The sequence below is a fragment of the Anastrepha ludens genome, chromosome 4, assembly GCF_028408465.1.
Source record: "Anastrepha ludens isolate Willacy chromosome 4, idAnaLude1.1, whole genome shotgun sequence".
Taxonomy (NCBI): Eukaryota; Metazoa; Arthropoda; class Insecta; order Diptera; family Tephritidae; genus Anastrepha; species Anastrepha ludens.
The window spans coordinates 119,093,218-119,117,397 of NC_071500.1; positions in this window are offsets into that span (position 1 = coordinate 119,093,218).

Sequence of the window (24,180 nt, forward strand, 5' to 3'; positions counted from 1 at the left end):
TATAGACAGGTGTAATATTTTTTGGAAGCAATAAAAAAAAAAGTTTCCTAATGAGGCACCCTATTTACATAAGCATGTATTAGCAATTGAAATGCACACATCACAACCTCACAACCAATGTGGACCGTAAATAGGCGCGTGCCACACACAAGCGCATTCATATAAATATAAAATATAATCGAATAAGAAAGACGCACTTCAAATATTTAAATTTTAAAATTATCAACAAAAAATCCAGGTGTGCCTAAAAAAACGAATATAGAAAAGTGTCTGTCAAACCATTACTATTTGAATTTGGTGAAATGCAATAAAAAGCAAAAAAAAAAACAAGAAACAATTTATGCAGTACCCTGCAGGCCCCTGTAGCACCTACGGCCTCCCATCAGCCAGTAACGACTCGCAGATAATGGAAATTCACTTAAAAGGGCAGACAGTAAAACGAAATGGAAAACAGAAAAATAATTTGACAGCAGGCCTGGCGAGCATTGCGAGTTTAATGGTTTGATGTGTGGGTGGAGACGCACGGGTGTGCGCAGTCGGTCCATCGTGCGCCAACTAACGACATGAAATTATGAAATTTTCCATTTTTTGCTTTCTTGGATAATTGCATGTCCGTCTGTCTGTTTGAGTGTTTGCTCGAAGTTGTTGAACGAACGATTATTGGTGTGTGTGTTGTGCTAGTTGCTGTACTGGTGTGATGGCAGCGATGGCTGTGAATGTTGGTACCTAAATGGTGAATTGGTGATTAAAAAAGTGATCCTCAAAATTAAAATTTTATGCCCACTCGACAGTTGTCGAATGACAATTTTGACAGTTAAATAGCCGTTAGGCGTGTACAAACGAATGCCAATTGGATTGGGTAATAGGTGACGGAAAAAGCGGGAACTGCAGTTAATGGGCGAAGAGAAATAATTGTTATGACCTTATTGAATTTCGAGCAAGGCTTCGAAGCACATAAAGGCTTAGAGGAAAGCGGCGAAAGTAATATAAATTAAGTGGAACATTAATTATTGTTTTGAAGATGAAGAGTATTTTGTATATTTTATTTTTATTTTGTGTATTTTATTGCCGAATTATTAAGAACCAATGCTTGTATTCTCAATTTTATTTGTTGTATTTGAAAGCTGTTAATGAGTTGGTAATAAAACCATATGATCTTTTTGTTAGTTTGTGTTTTTTCTTTTTGATTATCTAAAACAGCAGAAACAGCTGCCACAACCTCATAAATCCACTCAAAATACCAATTAATTATGCAAATCATTGAAAAATTGAAAGGAAGGTAACAAATTGGAACTTGGAAAAAACAAAAAGACTTAAGTTATTGAAAAAATACATCCAACTGGCTGAGGAATATATTTTTTTAATTTTTGATTTTTGGCTTTTCATTTCTTTATAGTGTGTGTTGAAAGAAATGTAGCCATAAAACTAATTAGTAAGCTAATACAAATTTATACTTTACACCACAAAATTTATTCGCCAAAATATACTATTTTTCGATTATCACACATACTTCAAACTGTGTGATATGTTTAAACATTTCAAATCCTCGGTATTTCCATCGGTATTTGACACAAGATTGAATGACTGAAACTTAACGATTTGTTTACAGAACATTTACTTATTATATTTTTAAAAAATCATTCATAAGAATTTTTATGAGCTGCATTAACCTCCTCGATCCAGGGCCGGACCACAACGGACATATTGACCATAAGGAAATTAATTGCAGCCTTCAGAGAAGAAATTATGTTATGAGGATGTTTATTGGTTCCAGGCTCAACCACGCCTCATATGTAATAATCTAGAAGTTTAAGGTTTGCGGAGGTAGTAGGAAGGACATACGTTCTGTGTTATGTGGTCATGGAAATTTTCAGTCATTCAATCTTGTGTCATCATCGCTTTGTATGAAGTAGAAGATTGTTGCTGAAAAATGTTTGCGCAGCCACCGCGTATATTATCAATCCAGGGTCTCACTACTGTCTCTAGAACCTCGATATATGCAGCCGAATTCACTCGAAATCCCCGTCCTTTGTTGCTCACAACACCTAAAACCATATCAGTGGCTTGAATCTTCGTGTGCATGGCAACAGGTACCTCTGTGTGATGGCAATATAGCCATCTGTCATTCTCTTCATTTTTGCTGCTGGTATTTTGGTCTTGGTCAATTTTGTTTTCGTTAGAAAACAAACCATAACATCTCAGGCACTTCAGTATTTAATTTTTTTAGAATGCGTTTTGATGTTGTTGTTGTATGACCATAAACATTCGCCCTACATATACGGGAAATGCTGCTGGAGTGGCAATACTTGTCCGAATATAAATCCTGCATTCGCCGCCTGATGCCTCCGATTCGCGGCGAACCATATGAACGAATGAAAGGGCGCACTTAAGAAAATTTGTAGTCCTCCATGTCTTATCTGAAAAAGAAGCAAGAAGAAAAATAATAGTTTCGGAAAGTTGTAGCCATATATATGCATGTCCTCAAGTACCGTATGCGCCCTGTATATAAGAAAATGGCATCAAGCAAGAAGAAGCGAAGCTTAGGTTTAGGACCGAAAATTTAAAATTTGACGAAAATAAAAAATAAATATATAATTAGCGCGTACCTTTTGTTAGGTGTTTGGCCTAGCTTCTCCTTCTATTTTTGGTGTGCATCTTGATGTTGTTCCCCAAATGGAGAGACCTACAGTTTTAAGCACATTTGGAACGGCAAATGGTTTTTTATAAGACTCTTTTTCATTGCAGAAATACACTCAGAGGTTTACTATTGCCTGCCGAGGGGCGATCGGTATTAGGAAACTAAAACAAAATAAATAAATAATTAAAACTTTGCAATATTTCACGCTGCTATTATTATAACGCCTGTATTTCTGCCATGGAAAAAAGCTCCTCATAAAAAAATATCTGCCATTCGGAATCGGCTTACAACTTTAGGTCCCTCCATTTATGGAACAACATTAAGACCCACACCTCGAATAAGAGGAGGGCCAAAATCCCAAAAAGAGTGTGGGCGCCAAATGTATATATATACAATATATATATTTGGGCGGGTCGATTTAAAAATCCCCCAATTTGGGGCACATCAGAATTCGTTTTAGAGGTATGGTTCCTTCGGCAAAGTTTCTTATTTTGATCTCTAGAATATGATTTTCACAGGGCAATGGGCGATTTTTTTGCCTCCCCACAAATTGGCCCGGCCTAATATATATTATAATGGAAAAATCAGTCGCATAGATGCAATTACTACAAAGTATAGAAACTGTAACTCCCGGAATTTATAATAATAAAATAATTTTGTATAAAAAAAGTTTGAGCGCACAAAATACTGACAGTTGCTTTTATTCAAACTTTGTGCGCATATTTAATATTTGAGTACATACGAGTACAAGTATGACCATTTAGGCTCTGCAATTATGCAATTTGCTTTTCGTTTTTAAGCCCATGCGCCCAAACTAATTCTATCACTAGAAAATTTGTTGCTCATCAAATTGCAAACGAGCTTCACTACCTCTATCAATGTAATATACAATATGCGTGTAGTATATGTATGTGTGTGTATTTCAAAAAACAAAATTACCAAAATATATTAACTTTCCTGCCTCTCGTATGACCAATATTGGAAAACTCTTACATATCCATATGCCTGTGTAAAACATGCACATGCAAACTCTCATCGCACACTTTTCGCTCCAATGGCACCTCTCTGTAAGACTCCCTCCTCGTGCAACTCATTCGGCCTAGACAAGGCAACAGCTAGGCAATACATCATATTTAATTCATGCGCATTTCATCAGCATTTCAAAAGCTATTCGAGCCGAGATGCAGGCCACAGTTGGAGCGTAGTTACTCATATACTTACTCGTATGCATTGATTGGATGGAAGGGAGAGGGTGGTATAGGGGGTACTCGCGGCGGCATTCATCAGCTTCCTGTTTCTTTATGGTGCGTACGTGATGCTAACTCCGCATGCATGCATGTGCTTCCTCTTCGCCCTACCAATGCTAGTGTGAGTGATCACATGGCGAACGCATGCGTGCATCAGCCCAGAGCCAGGTTTGGTTTGACATTTGATGGCTTTTCAAAGTGGAGTGAGCGGCGAATGCCTTTATATGCGTGCATGCTCGAGAACAAATTTCACCGCCTGACTGTCTATCTATACAGTCATCCGTCTCTCTGTCTATCCATTCTTGACAATTGCTTCATTTTTCAACAAGTTTGGGGCTGAAAGTACTTTGTCGGTTGCTGTTCTTTGTTGCTTGGCTGAGGTACGATTGCATAAATGTTATTTAATTCAATCAACTAAAATGCAATGGACAGAGGGCAACAAATACACTTGAGTACGTACATACATACTCTATGGATGGTGCCTACAAAGAACGTGTGCAATAGACCTTAGTTGCGTAATTTTTTAGGACGTTTTTTGGTTTGAAGCTTAATGCTCCATTGGCATTTATGAGTATGCGTTCAAAAGCCTCGCCTTGACTTTTAAGGCGCTTTATGAGTAGCCAAAATAGGTCGTATGATAAAGTAGTAGACTTGTGGGGTGGAGTCTGGTTGTGTATGTGTATATGCATACATATGCACGTATGTATCGCTCAGGAGATGTGCGCACTTGTGCATGACAAATGAAATGACAAGCGGTCTAGGCTAACTCTGCCTGTCCATTTAGTGGTTTGTGTATTTTGGCAGCATTAATGTGTGTGGATGTGGAAATCAGGGAGCCATGTACGTTTTGTGTATAATTTATGGCATACGAATTACACTTTTGTAAGCCTGCTTGGCAGTTGTGTACCTGTTTCTGACGTTTGAATTACTAAATATGGAGCAAAAAATAGAAAAATGAAGATGATTTGTTTAGGCTTTAGATGTAAACCGATTCGGCCGCATGCAAGAAGTCTGCAGATGAATATATTTTGTAAAACCAAATGAATATCAACAATATAAAGAAGATATTTAATTCAATTACTTCACTCTTAGGAATTTTATGCGAGTACTCAAGTTATTACGGCTTTTTTTAATTTTCTGACTGATTTGACTTATTATTTTTTTATGGTAGGCAGTAAATGCTTCATGTAGTATAATTTGATATTCTTTGTAATACTATACTACGAAGATCAGGTACAGGTACAGGTACAGGTATACAAATACAAAATACAAAAATATAATTAATTGTAATTGGGGCGTACACTTCTGATGAGTGTTTGGATAGGAGGAGGACCTACTTTTGGGGTGCGTCTTGATGTTTCTACAAATGTAGTGATATACAGTTCTAAGTCGACTCCGAATGCCAAATGGTTTATTATAAGGAGCTTTTCATGGCAGAAATACACTCGGAGGTGTGCAATTTTCTTCCGAGGGACGATCGGTGTTAGAAAAACAGTTTTGTATAATTTTGCTGTTTCATGCAGGGAAATTCGAACCTACGCACTCCCGAATGATAGTCACGTACGAACCGATTCGGCTACGGTACCAAGGTACAGGATTGGGTTTCGGATTTAATTTAATTCTGGTAAATAAAAGATGCATGAATATTTTTAAGTGCTTTACTACGTGGAAAATAACTTACTTCAAATGACCTCCACGTCTGACCTTAGAGTAGTCCATTCTGCCCACGGAAAATTTAAATTATTGTTTGCGAGGTTTTGCATTCATCTTGCCAATGACTCTTGAATGGTCTCTGGTTGGTTGGCGTAATATAGGACCCTGAATAGGATAGATGAAAGATGCACCTTACAAGACCTTGCTAATAATCCTAATAAGATAACCCTGGTATTGTGCAGGCCGAAATGGAAACGGGAAGTTCTCAACCTTTCGGGCTGTCAAGCGTAAACCTAAATCTTTCCGTGGAAGTGAAATGCGTAAGAGTGACCCTATACTATCTATGAGTTGAATGTAAATTGAGTGCTGAAAGTTTTCGGAGTAAGGCATGAGCTCTGAGGCCCGCTATGGTGTTCTGGATATACACAGCTTTTGTCAGACCCAAACGTTACGTATTATACTTACGGGGGGCCATGAGTACAACGTCAGGATCGGCTCTTAATGTTTTGTTAGATTTGTTACCTCTGGACTTAGCGATCAACCATCAGTTTTATAATATAATCAAGAAACGTTCAGACCCTCATAACCTTCTCTAATGACAAACTAAGAATATGGTCACTACTGATTGCATAGCCATCTGCACCGGATTGGGATACTTACTCCTGTCATTTCTGCGACCAGACCCGGAGGCCGGTCTAGCACATTTTCTTCTCGAATGTGATGCTAAGGCGTGAAGAAAAATGCGACATCACAGCCGGATGCGGCTGGAAAAAAGGCACATACGCTCCGCCCAACTCAGCTCTATCTTAGGTTTATTAAAGGAACTAGGTTGGGAAGAGGTACTGTAATGAGTATAGGACACAAAAGGCCATAAGCTCGAAGTGCAAAACTCATTTGCATGCATTCATTAATGCAATATTTCATATTTTCTATACGAGTTTTGCCAAATTTACGGGCATCTAATGAATTTAAACACTTGCGCGGGTTATTTGTTCCTTATTACAAACGGATTCAGAGTCACACCACACAGATGAGAGATCTTTGTCTTGCAAAAGTTGCACATTTGTAGAGGAAGGGATCGAATGATTCATCGCCCAACTCGCAAAAACGGCAGATGCCTGATTTTAATAATCCATTCAACTGTTACAAACAAGCATTGCGTGAATAAGCTCATAATAATGTCTAGTATAGTAGCAGAGCGCCAGGTAGAAATTTAAAAATTGCTCAACCTAAAATTGCTTCATTCATTTTTATACTTATACTTTTTTATTGAATGGCGCATTTTTAAATGCACAGGATAAAAATATTTTATTTAATCCAGGAATGTGTAAATATTCTGAACAACATTTCATTGTTTTCCCCCTTTTGTTATTGCCGTGCAATACAAAGGGTTGGTCGACTGAGAATATTGCATTTAATTGTTTAAAATGTGGTTTTGCGTTATAAAATAAATATAATTCCGCTAATTAGAGAAAATAAGTTAAACCCGTCTCGTACTCGTATATGGTATTGAAAACCGCTATAGCATTTAAACCGCAACAGCTTTTTTCGGCGGCAAATATCAAAAAATACCGTCAGCTGCCACAACATTGATATCATTTACTTGCTATTTGTTTGTTTATTATGAAAAAAGATTTACTTTTTTACAATGCTATAACTGAAATGCTACACCTTCAACAGCCTCTATTAAACACACACATACAGATACCTATTCATGTATGTAGGTATGTACACTGCCGGACAAATTAATACCTTTATTAGCAGCACGCGAATTCTAAAAATTTAGTGTCATACGATTGAATGAGCCAAAGATATTCAGCCTCACCACAGAATCAATCGTGATACTATTTTCGTAGAAACTGTGAAATTGATTTTACTGAATTATAAATTCTACCTCTCTGCAGGTCTCGAATTGTTACATCACAGCAACAATTACTGCTGGAACTTCTCCAAGCCACAATGGGCTAAAGGTATTAAGACCTGTTCAAAGAAAGAACTCGCAAAGTTGTACCCGAAAATCTATATGTTTTATAAAATTCCGTTTAGCCTCTGATATTTGATGAGCCGTTGTATCGATTTCTGTCAATTCCAATCTTGTGAAATGTTTAAGTTTAAATCAAAATGTCAGAAACAACTCAAAGATGGCATTACGCCAATGGTATGTGGGGCACGCTGCCACTAATATTATAGCATCCCTCCCCCTCGGCTAATTCTACCCTGGGACCTCTTGTATAACATTTGGGTAGAGCCGCGTTTATGCCCGAAGACACAACGGGTATCTGCATCCCAGTTCCTCTCCTGCAGGCATACCTACAAAGGCTATACACCGTTGATAGTCCCAATTACTGCCACTGTGATCATGGGTGGTTCTAAAGTAAAGGAGATATCGAAAATGTAGCAGTCGTGTTATATTAATCCACTACCGTCTTGGCTTCTGAACAATATTGTATTGAGTGTTTCACTCATAATTCTGTACGTGTCGACGATTTTTTGCTTTGCGCACCCAATCAATATGGCGAAGTCGCGTCATGATCTTATTTGCGAACGTTTGGGCTGCTTCCCACTCACCGCTTGCTGCGTATATATCTCGTATTAGGGTGCAGGGGGAAGTTTGTTGACCCAGGGCTTGTGCTTAATTTTGTTTCTAAAAATTTCGGTGAGGAAATAGAACCACTAGAACCAGTTACATATATTATTTTATAATAGATGTATTGAACTTTCCCAGTAAATATATTACAATTAAATTTTAATTGCAACTCGTTACTTGTGATGCTTTCTAAACATACTTTGAGTACTCGTTCTCCTTAATGTTTTTGTCTGTAGACTAAAAACTAACGTTTGCAAGGGGTGTGAACTCGACGGGCAACACCAAAAGAGAATTCGTAATGTTGAAGCAACAAAAGTCTCCCTGTATGTACACGGATTAATGAAACTCTCTTCAAAACAATCAGCTATAACAATTTATGAGGTAGCTAGCGGCGAATCGCGCTCGATAACTTTGTTGTTACTTTCCCATTCACATTGTTCGCCAAGTGAGCAGAGCCTAGAGATAGGTGAGTCGATGGCGCCTTTTATTCCTCAAGGCCTTATTAGAAATCGAAATTCGAGTGAAATCGCTTCTGAACTTTCATTCAAATTAGAGGATGTAAATTTCTTTTGGGTTTTTCCCACCAAAACTCGCGTAAATTTAACCCTTCGTTGAACACCGTTTTTAAAACCTTCAGTTAGGCACCCGAGTTTGGCCTTTTTTCGTCCTGTTCGGGAATCCTTTTTAAAAGATTATATAACAACCAATAGAAATTAAATTTTAGGCAACTACCTGGAAGCTCAAGTCGTTAGCTATTCTAGAAATATGTTAAATTCTGGCCAGATCCGGGTGCCCAACGGAGGGTTAATTTTTTCCCGAAAGATATTAATTTTAATCGGTTGCAAAAATGAGCAAATAAATAAAATCATTAACTTATGCTGGATTTTGAAAAGAACACTTTTGGGTATACCTTCATTTGTGTCCTAGTGTATGTTTGTAGACTTACGTTCAAAAAGCCTTACATTTATACACAAAAAGGAGAAAAAAATACAAAACGCAAAAAAATCGAGAACAACAACGTTTAACCGCTAATTAATACTATTATTATCAATGTGCAATTTGTTGTCTCTGCCTGCATTGCTGTGTGTTGTTGGACGCCAACTCATTTTCGCTTGGCGCGTAACGTATGCTGGTTATTGCATTAATTTGTAAATTAAATTGGCGGTCGGCAAAGCACAAACAAAATTATATGTGACGAGCCGAGCAAGAGGACGGCAACTACAAACAATCATAACCTCACGACAAAGTATGTATGTATGAATGTATATAAACATTAACAACAAATAACTATAATAATAATAATAACATTAACGGCGCAAAACTTAAAAGCACCAACAAATGGTACTCGTGCTCACTCGTAAATAAGCCTGTATGGGCGATGGTTGAAGGCAGCGGGTGAGCATATTATTCGCGCACCAAACAAGGGCAACGCTCAGCGGCAAAGGCTTGCAAAAAAAGTTAAAAATAAAAATAAAGAGAAACTTTTCATACCTCTTGATTGGAGTACAAATAATAAAACACACTTGCCGCCTAGCGCACTGCTGATGAAAAATTGAGGGCTATTAGTTGTCAGATGACGCCGATAATGCTTGAGGGTCGCCAGCGGCCAACAACAGCTCCAGCCAGACACCTCGAACCTGAGAACAACACAACTTTACAAACACTAACAACCACATTGGGTTGAGGGAAAATGTGTTGTTTATGTTAATTGTAGGCATTGAAAGAACGAAAGAACCAAAAAAACAACAACAATTGATGAAACACTGAGGAATAGTAGATTTTACATGGCATAAAAATTAAAGTCAACCAACTACAAATTTGGGTGGCTTTCAATGTTTGAATATTTTAGTTACTGGTTTCTTCAAAACTTTATGTTTGTGAGTTGCAAGCATGTTGTGATAACAAAAACAATTTAAAGCGTGCGCGTTAGCAACAGGTGTGCATGCGGCGTCTAAGAAATAAATCAAAAAGTGAATTTTTCGAAACCATTGTTATTGTTTTTTATTTCGCTATTTATCTTATTTGGCCGCCGTAGCTGAATTGGTTTGTGCGGGCCTGTTACTCGGTAGTGCGTAGGTTCGAATCTCCGTGCATGAAACAACAAAATTATAGGAAAAGTTTTTTCTAATAGAGTTCACCCTTTAGCAGGTATTTCTGTCATAAAAAATATTTGCCATTCGGAGTCGACTTAAAACAGTAGGTCCCCCCCATTTGTGGAACAACATCGAAGACGCACACCAATAATTGCGGAAGAGTTCGGCCAAACACCTATCGGAAGTGTACGTGCCAATTATTTATTTTTTTATTTATAGCTATTTTTCAAAGCAGTTATATTCACTCTATGCCTTCATGTTGCCTCATTGTCTCAATTAGCGGTTTATTATTAGGGGTATTTATTTTTAGTTTAATTTTGTTATTAGATTTAATTACCCAACCTTATTTTAATGTTTATACAGGATGAACGATATTCAAAACACAATAGCTTTTTTGTGTGCAATTAGTTTTTATTGATTTCAAAGGCAAAATTGTTCAAAAATGATTACAATTTTAACATATATTCACTTTAGCTCGATATGACCACCTTTTGCCTTGACTATAGCCTTCAAACAGTCAAAAAATGAGTTGCATGCTGCACGAATGTGATCTTGAGGTATTTTGGTCCATTCTCGTATAATCGTTTTTTTCAGCGCATCCATACTGGCATATTTTTTAGTCCTCACATTGCTCTCCAAATGGATTTGCGTCTGGCGAATTCGAAAGCCACTGTGTGGACGAAATGGAGTGTGGAACATGATTTTTTAACCATTCTTGGTTTATACGAGCTTTATGAGACGGTCCCGAGTCCTGTTGGAACATCCATGGTCTACGACCGAAATGTTTGCGTGTCCACGGCTCTAAAGCAGCTTCTAAAACATTTTCCTGATAATAAGCCGCATTCACTTTGACACCAGGCTCGATAAAAACGATTGGAGAGCGTCCATCAGCGGTCACTGCGGGAATGCAGGTCACTTGCAATGGGAAATTGCTTCGAGTGGCCATACGTAGGCTCAAATTCTCTTATGAGCGTTCGGTCAAGTAAACATGATCGTTTTGAGTGTTTATGAACTGCTCAATTGGAAAATTTTTTCATCAGAAAACACAATGTTAGGAAATTCGCCACGCGCAACAACTCCTTTGCTCTTTCGCACCGAACTTTTTTTTTTGCTGGGTTGAAAGATCGTGTGCTTTTTGGAACTTGTAAGCCTTGACCGTGAGCTCATTTTTCAATATGCGTCGAATGCTGTCTTGCGATATTTTCAGTTCTTTAGCCATTTTTCTTCCACTTCGACGTGGATTTCGTTCAAGTCGAGCCTTCATTTTCCGAACCATTTCTGACGTTGTTGCGGTTTTTTTTTTGGTCTACCTCCAAAGCGTTTTGTAATGCTACCAGTATCATTGTAACGTTTTATAGTGCGATACACAATCATTTTATTCACTTTGAGGTGACTGAGCTCGCGAACAATGGCTGGTTGTGATTTTCCAGCCAAATATAACGCAATCACACTATTACGTTTGAATTCCATCACGGAAAAAAAAACTCAGCAAAACTGAGACGCAAATGCTTTTGATGGCTTATAAACAATATATTTAACTGTCATTAGAACAATTTTGACGTTGACGTCATGAGCTGTTTTACAGATACAAGCACCTGTAGTTATAAAACCGTACGGAATTATCTTATTCGCCTTATCGTTCTAAGCTCAATTCGAATTCTTTTTCAAAAGGCGCACTACTTTCATCAAAAATATTTAGCGAATGACGTCCGATTCTTTTTATGCCGCAGATGATTGTGATATGTTTTCTCATCTCTTTAAAATTATCTCTGGTTGTAATAGTGATTTCATATTCGAGATTTTTTAAATCCTTTTATTAATAACAAATTATGAACGATAAATAAATTTTTCCAAATATCCTCTTACATATGACGATTCTTTTGTTAAAATTTTTAATGGCTCTAGGCGAAATTTGCGCTCCATCTGGGTAATTACGCACCTAGTATCCTTCTATTTAATTTTTTTATTCCCATATATATAAATATGTAAATTCTTTAAAATATCCCTGCAGAAAAGGGACGATCTTGTGTGCAAATTGTTGTAAATATCCGGAAATTATTATTATTTTTTTAATTAAATTAATTGTTTCGACAAATTACGAGGGGAAGCCTAATTCTTCATCAGTTTATATGGATACCAAAAAGAAATACTGGGAGGTCTGGTGGCTTCTGAATAAATACAATATAATATATAATTCACAAATGACTGTTTTAAGTTTTCCACGGCAAAGCCTGTAATATTTTTTTGTCGTTTAATTAATCGACATCCCCTCCCTTATTACGTTTTTGGCTCTTTCATTAGGCTCCTTCATCGTTATACGTTCGCCGCACACTAATATCCACTTCAATTAAATCAATTGAGTTTGTTTGCACACCCACTTGACCAAGTACACAAGCGTGATAAGCTCAACAAAAGGTGTGCAGATTTTCAGCAACGATAAGATTCGCGGCTTCCCTTTTACTTAGCCGCAACAGAACATCAAAAAAATTGTGCCGCTGAGTCAACAAAAGTTCTTCAAACGATTACGGAAATATTTGGTAAAAAAGCGCACTGCGTTGGTTATTGTTATTTAAATTTATAAAAGCAGTAAAAAATTTGTGTGTCATAAAATTGTGTGTTTCGGATCATAAATTAAAACTTGGCCTAACAACACACGTCCATACAAATACATACATACATAAGTATGTATGACATGTTTATGTGGCATTTTCAAACATGACATTTATAGGGCGGCGCACTGCATCACATAAAGCAAATACCCACTTATATGATTAATAGGGCAAACATCGAGTTCAATTTACCGTGTGCGAGTTGAAATGCAATGTAGCGGCACCATAAAAATAAGAAGAAATAAAATTAGGTATGTGGCGCGATATGGAAACAAATCCATGACGACGGGCGTATTACGAAATCCCGACATACGAATTCATTAAATGCAGAACCCCGAAACCAGACACAACCAAATACAGACAGACACCATCCAGATAAAAAATCACCATCCAGAAAAAATCTAAACAAAATACAAAATTAAAAACAAAGAAATTACAAAACTTTTAATTATTTTTATATTTTGTCTGGATTACTTTTTATTTTCACTCAAAAATAGTGCTTAAAAGTTATCTATTAAAGTTGTGTTAATACGGCCAATGGAATACGATGAAGATGATGTCTGACAAGACTAGAAGAGCTTAAGGCCAGAAATATAAATCGCAACCCTCCTTCGTACAATAAATTGTTACCTCCTTACAACAACTCACTCCTTGCTATTCTATGTACGCTGGATTTCTTTCATTGCTGAGTATGCAAATGAAACTTAAAAAGTAACAAAACTTACCTTGTAAATAAATAAATAAAATAAAAATATGTGTATGTATATAATTGGCGCTTACACTCTTTATGGGTGTTTGACCCCTATTTATTGAGTGCGCTCCTTGATGTAATATTCTTCCACAAATGGAAGAACCTACAATTATATGCCAACCCGAATGGCAGATGAGGAGCTTTTTGATGGCAAAAATACACCCGGAGGTTCGCCATTTCGTCAGGGCATTTTCGAAGGGTGGTCATGCACCAACTCACTCGCCTACGGCGACCGGGAGATATGCCATTACGAGTGAAAAATATCTGAAGTTTTCCTGTTATAAAAGGAACAACAAATTAAATAATGATTTCTGCTACTTTTGCACTTTGTATTAAACTACTCTGGTGAAATATTTACAATCGAAGTAAGTATAAAGAAATGTAATTATGTAATATTACTTTCACAACTATAATCAAGGCGAATTTATTAAAGTAGACCGAATCGATACAAACGCTATGGCTCTGAAAATATTCGATGCGCTCCCAGCTGCTGGTAGCAGAGGAAGAGGAAGACCTCCTCTGCGTTGGAAAAATTAGATGGAAAGGGCTTGGCTTCACTTGGTGTGTCTTAGTTGTGCCGCGTAGCACGAGAAAGAACTTTGCCAAAATCCCGCAAGTGGTTATCGGTCCAATCAAAAAGAAGAAGATATCAATAGAACAGCTGATTTGTTTTTTTTAATTCTTCCTGTGCATTAGGATAACAGCACAAAATGAAATGACGAAAAGCCGTTCCATAGCCGTAGGTCTTCGTCTTTCCTTGTAGTAAAATTCTAATGTATTACATTTGGTTATACTAAGTAATTATGCACTTTGTTTCTTCACTGCCATTTGTACCAATCAGTTGTCAGCTTTTTTAGCGCGCGTTTTGATTTTATCTCTGGATTGTCTCTTGTCGGAATTTAGAGCTATTGGGATTTTGCTTTATCTGAATATTGTTTCATCTGTATTTTGTGTGGTCGGAATTTGGTTACGTCTGTTTTAAGTCCTGTATTAATTGTTTATTGTCTGGGGTTTTAAAAATTGTCTGGATTATGTCTTCTTGTCGGGATTTTTAATGTCGGGATTATGAAGTGCTCGCATTCATGTCATATTGTGCTTATATATGTAGATTTGTATGTATGTTTGCATGTATGCAAGAATATTTGTGCGTACATACATACATACATAAATATTTTGCATGCGATTATTTTATTGTCGTTTAGCTCTGCCTGCACTTTTGTTGTAATTGATGTTGTGCTTCGTATTGTTGTGGTGTTTGAAGTCGCGCCACGTAAAATGCAATTCGATTTGAATAGAAAATGAAAAGATAAAAGACACTGGCCGCCACAGCACGACGCCACATAGTCACTGACGTTGCGAACGTGCGCCCATTTGCCATTTACTTACTTACAAACATTTATAGTGACTGAGTGCTCGCGGCTACCTCCCCATCCCAGTCATGCCGGCTGTGTGGCTTACAGTGCTGTGCAAAAATAATTGCATATTGCGACAAGTTACGGCAGCGAGCGTGTGATTCACGCTGTACAGCAGTCATTTGGGTGTAAAAAAAAACGAAAAAACTGCGAAATATGCACACAAGCAAGAGATGGAAGTGATTCACTAATTTATTAGGTAAACTAATAAAACACAAGACCAAGACTTTGCTTGCGAGCACATGCATGCATATGTCTACATAAATACATACACACGTATATATGTGTTTGTCAAATTGACAAACAATCATAGCGGCGCAACCTTTCTCATCAAACTGGCTGGCGGGCGCACCGATGTTATTGCTCACTATTGTCAATCACTGTTGTTGCTTGTCGTCGGACTTGACTTTTATGACGGTACTTACTTCCAATATCTAGTAGTGAGGAATTAACGATCACCGAGTCACAGCGACTGTCGATGGCTAATGTCTGATGGCGCTTTGGCATTTATCGTTTTACGACATGTTGTAATTTCATTCATTTCGAAGCGTGCATTCATTCGTTTTGCGCAATTGACCGCAACCGATGATTACACAGGCAGTAAAAATTAGAAAAGTCGCAACAAAGAGTAGTTTTGCACTACCCATAAATAGGACTTTTTTTTACAACTATGAGTTGCCTTGACTTTATTGGAAACTAATGCAGACTATCAGCGACGTATAACTTCCATTCGTCATAGGTAGAGAGCATGGACGCAGGCTTCTTTATGGATTGATGAAAAAAGACAAAAACTTCCTTCAACCTGTCAGGATGGACTTATAGGTGTCTTCACAACCTTTGCTAGAAATGAATTTCTGCCAAAACGCAGCTTGTCAGCAAAAACTAGGGAGGAGCTCTGAAAGCCAAAGTCCAGACAAATTATAAGTTAAATAAAAGCCCGACATGCTGCCCGACCGAACCACTTATCAAGGGTGTGGCTGGTATCGTAATTATTAATTATTGTAGTAAAACCTAGGCATCGAAATAAGAGTGAAAGTGAACGTAGATTTTTTTGTTCAAAAACTAAGTAGCATGAATGCAAGCATCAGCAGATTTGGTTAAAACATTTAAAAATTTATTTTCTTTAAAATTTCACTATTTCCATTCAAAATACGGCTCAACAACGTATTGCAACTCTGTGGATAAAAGGTTGTTCAGCAAACTCTACGCTACAGCAGCAATATTTTCAACAGAACGGCCGCTTGTGCCTTTTTGGTCCGGCAGTCCTTTTTCTATCCTCGACAGAGCCAGTTTCTTGAAATTTGTTCTCTAACCTTTGAATTGTCGACTCATTCGGACGATTATTTCCACAAAAAAAAAACATACATTTTACGATATGTTGTTCTTAAAGATCGACCATTTTCATAATAAGTTTCGATAATATTAACGCGTTGTTCTATTGTATCAAATTGTGCATCTGTCTGCTTGATAAATGTCAAAGATGACATGAAAAAATATTCACTACTGACTAGGCGTCACTTTTGAAAGACCCTTTATAATCCTAAGTGAAGTGAAAAGTTCTGAGCGTTTTTTAATAGCTATTGAGGATACAATTAACATCAATAGGACACTCCGATTTCAATACATTTTTTTCTGGCTATTCCTCAGTACAAAGGATTAAGAGCCACCCAGCCGGAATATGATTTCCATGATTTTATCGCAATTTTCGGTGATAGGGCAACTAGAGTGTGCCTCATCTTCAATGATCATATTGTTCCAATCATTGGACCAAAACCATTGCCAAAAACCATGTTTTGGAATGCAAGATCTCTGTACCATTACTGAAAAATACTTCCTTGGGCCTGGCTGAATTACTTATTTTTTTTATCATTATTCTGTACGTCATTTCATATTTATCAGTTGCTTTGTATTTTTTTTATTGGTTCAAAATGGACTAGTGTGCGACTAGACGAAATGGTACAATGGTAATGTGCATAGATAAATACACACATATTAGTACATATAGTCAAATGGGCGCGCATATATAATCAAATTACTTTTTTATCTAAACATTTTGATTAATTTGATTGCTGAAACGTATGCCGTGTTTACAGATTGTTTAACTAATATATATTGATTTATTGACCTTTTCATATCTCTTCCAATTAAATTAGTAATTGTCAATTGAGGAAATTGCCAGTCATCGAAATATGTCGTTTTATTGAACTCACTTTTTATTGATCGCCGAATAAATGTTGTTTTTGGAGCAGATTACGTCTGGCGACTTTTAACAAAACAGGCAGGTTATGCTTCTCAAGTAATAAATCGTGCTCTTTCATACATTTTTTTTTTGGTTATTGGAATTTTAATATGGATGAATATTTAGTGCTTAACTGATAAAAATGCTTCGTCAACTTTAGTTGTTCATAAGTATGGGCGTGGGCTTTTGAGTGAATATTGCAGACGGCAGAACGACAAGTGGCCTTACTTCAGCGAAGTAATGTTGAACGGCCGATGTCTATAAATAATTCGATATCGTATAAATGGATTCACACCTATCAAGAAAGGAAGTATTTAATATCTATTTCCCCACCCACTTTTAGCAGCAAAGGAAAGTAGTAGCTTCTTCTGCAATCGAAAAATGAAGTGAAGAAAAACTTGGCGTGTCTTGGTACGAGTATATCTCATTAGTAGCATTGGCCACGTAAAAGAAAAAATACTATCAAAAAATGCTCAAGCATTCACTTCAAATTTCTAATGGCATCAGGAGTAGCAACCCGTTTGAAGTCGATTTATTTATAACCTACAGAAATTGAATTATTTGATTTTCTTGTAATTTATTCCATTTAACATTTCTGTAAGAAAAATTTAACCACCATTCAAACTATTCATCAGAAGGTAATGTAATTAAATGTTAAGCCCTCAACGCGTCAGAATATCCAACAAACTTAAGATTGTAGGTAATTCCCCTTAGGCCTTAAAATTAAGGTGACGCTTCAGAAGTTTACTTTGCACCAACTGTTGCTAGCCAAATCAATAGGCTCATACATATGTATGTATGTATGTATATGTTTGTACACGTATTTTTATACCCTGCAGCAAATTCAACGCTTCCACTTCTTTGGTAACCATAGACAGTACGCGTTCTCTGTCTTGTTAAGTTTTTTTTTTTTTAATTATTTAGTGCACTCTAAACATCGGTCATTTACAGCAAAAGAGTTAATTCTTAAAAAATCAAAAAAATCAGAAAAACTGTTTCACTATGTCTCCCTGAGTAAAAGTAAAGACATATTCTCATACATTGAAACCCTGGTAATAGATATCTCCATAGCTCAAAAAAAGAGCTTGAGGTCATTTCTGTATTCTTATCTAAAAAACAAATATTTCTCGGATTAGGATATATGATTATATTTCTTCTTTCCTCAGTATAGTTTAACCTTTCGCTATTAATAGTCTCATATTGCGTAATGAATACTCCATCTTCTCGGATTAGGATATCCCAGTGAACAAACGGAAAAAAACTCCAATAGCATTCCTACCGCTTTCATTTTACTGAATGGTGTGCATAATTTGGAAACTCAAATTACCTGTCAAAAAGTACAATAACCCCCTTTTGAGCTTATTGTAACTAGCGACGAAGTGGCCAGTAGAAGACCAGTTAATATTTTGCTTTTGAATTATAAATTTTTCTTAGTAGCTTTTAATAGCTTAAATTTTTTGTAGGCTGAACTGTGGCGAATTCGCTTTTAATGCTGTAAATACATACACATGTGCGTGTATGTGTGCATGCTTTGACTTCTATCACTTTTGCCGTTTCTCTTAAGGGCTTTGAAGTCAATTTTAGCGCCGATAGTCGCTCATGGAGCTTAAGACATCTTTTTATGGCTTTAAAATGAACAGCAGATAAAGTGAAGAATTTAAAGTAACAAAAAGCGACCGCTGAAAATGTTTAAATCAACAATAAGAAATTGGACTCGCTTTTAATACGGCTTTACTCCAACGTTAGCCGCTTTAAATAGGTTCTACGTACATCCATACATATATATATATGTACATACATATATATAGAGTTGCTATCAGTGTCAGCAGGCGTATTTACATATATACATATACGTATGTGTACATGTATGTATATATATATTGCCATATGTCTATGTATGTGAACCACCTTTAATCTTTCATTTGTTTTTTGCTTTTTTAAATCCTAAATGCTTTCCGTTTCTTGACTTTTTTATGTCGCTTTCATTAGCGTAAAGTGCATATAAATGTCGTTTTTTATAAATAAACACCATTTGAATATGGGGGGCAAAGTGAATTTTAACGCGCGCATAAATAAAGATAATATTTAATCAATATATGAGACTGAAAAAAACGTTAAAAATACATACATATGCATGTGAGTATATATTATATTGCCTCAGCAGCTTTGACAGAATCGCGACAAATTTACTCTTTCTTTAGCGCCAGCGATGCCACTATAAAATGCAGTTTGCCTTAAAAGAAATTAGTAATACTTGCTTTTGTACAGTACATACATACAAACAACTATTTCCAGTAAAGTGGTGGGCTGGAACCATTCTTAAATATTCGACTAGAGTGAACGAATATATGTATGTATATACACACACATACATTCACCTGTATTCACAATAATATCAGCGCCACATATTGCACGATGTTGAATTAATATTTATTGATTTTTTCTACGGTGATTGCAATGTTTGAAATTTTGATGATGGAGTTTGAAATAAAAATAAGGAACTCTTTCATGGCAGAATACATTCGGAGGTTTTCCATTACCTGCCGACTTTTTTTTCAAAATTAACTTTTTTCATCTATGTAATTTCCATCAAGAACAACGCCACTCTAATATGTCAATACCACTTTTGTAGAACGATTTATCTTTTGCCTCAAAATAGGCCTCAGTTCCAGCGATAACCTCTTCATTCGAGCAAAATTTCTTACCGGCGAGAATTTTCTTTAGGTCTGCGAACAGCCTATAGGCCAAATTTAGCGAATACGATGGATGTGGGAGCAATTCATATAGTTTTGCCATCATCATCACGGTCTAGTTTTTGGTTAACAGTGAGCAAACGCGGCACCCACTTTGAACAAAGCTTTCTCTTAGTCAAAATAGAGTGCACACATTTTTTTGTTACCTTTACGATGTCAACTAATCACGCAACTTCACTTTTCAATCATTTAATGCGATTTGCATTTTTGGATTTTTTGATGTTTTCTGGTGGTACCGCCTCATTTGGACGTCCACTGCGTTGTGCATTATCGGAATTTCTACGACCACGTTTGAAGTCCGCAAACTATCATTTTATTGTTTTTTCTGATGGAGCGGAGTCCCCATAATAATTTTGAAGCCATTGCCTCGATTGAACGGTATTTTCCCCCATCATTAAGCAGTGTAAAATTGAACACGAATTTCTTTTTTGAAAATAACAAAAGTAGCGTCACTCTTAGCACAATAACTCACGAGCTAATGAATAGAATATCATGAAATTTCAACAGCTATCTTTTTAAAGTTAATACTAACTGAAAAAGAGGTGAATGCAATAAAACGAGTGCCGTCTATGTGTTAGGTCCGGAACTTTTCTACCCATGTGTTATATCTAAACTAATTCAAATATGGGCCAAAGGACAAATATCTGAAATACAGATTGAAAAAGTAGGTAGGAAGACAGTGTATCGATACCGACAAAGTTCGGATAAAAAGTTGGCAAGTACTCTTGAGCGAAATTGAAAGTACTAGAAAATAGTATTGTAGTACTGGCTACTGTCACTGCTAAGCTAAGTAATACCTTATTGTTTATAACCAATACTTAAATATACGCACCTCCTCTTGCCTAACTGAAAAGTGGTGCAGTCCATATGTCCTAGGAATCTTTGGTTTTGATTTGTAGTCGTGAAATATAAGAGTTTTTTAAGTAAATATATCAAAACCACTCAACTATGACTAACTACATATGTAAAGTTACGAAATTATCGCTATCACTATTTTAACTGCAGATGGTTCGATTATCACTATTAACCCTCCGTTGGGTGCGCTGGTCTTTCTGACTTTTCTGACCAGAATTTTTCGACTTTGGATGTGAATTTAACATATTTCTATTATAACTTGAGCTTTCAAGTAGGTTTCCAAAATTTAATATTCTGTCGATTTATTGGTATAACCTTTTAAAAATGGGTACTCGAACAGGACGAGAAAAGAGGGCAGACACGGGTGCCCAAACGAAAGATTTAAGAACGGTGTCCAACGGAGAGTTAATTGGCACCATTGAAAGTAATTCAGTGAAGAAGTTAAAGCAACAATAAGTAGGGAAATAATCCGAATTCGCTAAAAAAAATATGCTAATTTGTTGCTGTTATTCAAAGATTGGCTTAAGGGTTAGGGGTAGTCAGAATTTTCAAAAAAAATTATTTTTTTTTTGCGTTTTCTTAAAGTCTAATATTTTAAAAATATTGTGTGAAAATTGTATGTGAATCCGACATATACTTTTCGAGTTATTCAGCAATTAACAAAGCAAACCTTTAAATACATTTTCCTCAAAACTGTGTTTTTTGAACTGGTAATCACTGTAACTTAAAAAAACGCCTTCGCTTTTTTTTAAACAATTAATTGTCGGTTTTTTTCGCGAAAATCTGAGGCCGCCATATTGTTAACTTTGAAAACCTTTTCTTTCACTTTTTTGATGTTTTGAACAGTTTTCGATGTCGACGGCTTGCATCCTCGATGTACTCACGATCTCTTCTGAAGCGTTCATTCCACTCATAAATGACTGTTTTCTTTAGAGTTTCATTACCGAGTCTCTTACTAATTCCAAGCTTTCCGCACTATTGAATGCATTTTAAAACAAAATTTAATACAAACTCGCGTTTGCGAATTTAAATCCTTTTTTAAAAATTGTAAAAAATCGAAAACACGTATAGAGGTAGATTTGCGCAAGACGGCGTAACTTTTACAAAAACATAACTCAAATTAGCCGAACCAATGCCACCTGACGGTTGTTTCGGGAAGTGGTATATCTCATGAGATCATCGATTTATTTTCTTTCAACGGGGGAAAGTTGTATTAAATTTTGTGGCCTACAAATAGAGTCATGCACCTGGCAACGAACCTATCATACTTTTATTTTTTTATTAATAGGGCTATGCATAAGTTCGTGCGGTTTTACAACAGATGGCGTAACTTGATTATTATTCCATCGATCCACATTTCCAAACATTCATTGGAGAGCTACTGTCGTAAGGCACAAACGTCAGTATAAGTTTTTTATTTGAAGCGTAAACAACAATATTTTTACCACACTTGAAAATGTCGAATTTCGTGCCAAATAATGTGTTTTTGCGGGGAATTCTTCTTCATTATTTTAATATGAAGAAAAAAGCAGCCGAAAGTCATCGTATCTTGGTGGAAGTTTATGGTGAGCATGCTCTATCTGAGCGAACGTGCCAGAAGTGGTTTGCACGCTTTAAAAGTGGTGATTTTGGCTTGGAAGACGAAGAACGCGAGGGTGCGCCGCCAAAGTTCATGGATACCGAATTGGAGGAATTGCTCGATCAAGATCCGGCTCAAACGCAAGAAGAGGTTGCAAAAACTTTGGGAGTTGATCAATCAACCATTTCCAAACGTTTAAAAGCCATGGGAATGATCCGAAAGGTAGGCCATTGGGTGCCGTATGAATTGAAGCCAAGAGACGTTGAACGCCGTTTTATGGCATGCGAACAACTGCTTCAACGGCACAAAAGAAAGGGTTTTTTGCATCGAATTGTGACTGGCGATGAAAAGTGGGTCCATTACGACAATCCAAAACGTCGGGCAACGTATGGATACCCTGGCCATGCTTCAACATCGACGTCGGCGCAGAATATTCATGGCCTGAAGGTTATGCTGTGTATCTGGTGGGACCAGCTGGGTGTTGTGTATTATGAGCTACTGAAACCGAATGAAACGATTACGGGGGATGTCTACCGACGACAATTGATGCGTTTGAGCCGAGCACTGCGAGAAAAACGGCCGCAATACGCCGATAGACACGACAAAGTTATTTTGCAACATGACAATGCTCGGCCACATGTTGCACAAGTGGTCAAAACATACTTAGAAACGCTCAAATGGGATGTCCTACCCCACCCGCCGTATAGTCCAGACCTTGCGCCATCCGATTACTATCTCTTCCGATCGATGCAACATGGCCTGGCTGACCAGCACTTCCGTAATTACGATGAAGTCAAAAAATGGATCGATTCGTGGATTGCGGCAAAACCGACCGAATTTTTCACAAAGGGAATCCGTGAATTGCCAGAAAGATGGGAAAAAGTAGTAGTAAGCGATGGACAATATTTTGAATATTAAATTTGTAACCATTTTACGTCAATAAAGTTTCAAATTTCGAAAAAAACCGCACGAACTTATTCATATATATATATTTTTATAATATATATATTTTTATTTCCTCTTCAATATGACCTTGCCGCCTTTTCGCTTCATTCGCACTATTCGTCATTTAAACTTCAATCAATATTTACTTGTTAATTTTTCATGTCAAGGCACAGTTCTTTCACAACATTCGCTTCAGAATTTTTCTCCAATCTTTGAAAAAATTTCATCAACATTTTTGTGCTGGTTAATTTTGAGAGCGAATTGCTAAATAAAGTAGCTGAAAAAGTTGTGTAAAATATCTTGTTACCACTTTGTTTGCCATTTGTGATAAGATAACGGCATTCAGACAACTGCCAAGAACTCAACTACGCAATGACATATTTGGTAAATGACATTTGAAAAGTAACTAAAAGCTAATTTTGAAAACTGAAAAAAAAAAAACAGCAAAACCAACAAAGCAAACATTTCGTTATTTCATTACAAACTGATTATGCTGCATAGATACATAGTTTAGTTGCACGTTTGGTTTGGGTCCGCTGTCTGATTTGTAACCAACTTTGCTGCATGCCTAACAACTCAATTTGGATTAACTGGCAGAAAATTCGTTTATGTTTCGTATTTCGCAACCCGCATTACTGTCAAACGTTTTAGCTTTGCTGCTGCATTAATTGTATACATTAGAATGACAACTGCAGCAACAACTACAACATGTCGCATGTCAGTTCTTTTGGGACTGGCATTCATTTTGTATGGCGCCCATTACGCAAGGCCCCAAGGTAATATGATATTAAAATTAAAACAACAATAACAAGTTGTTGT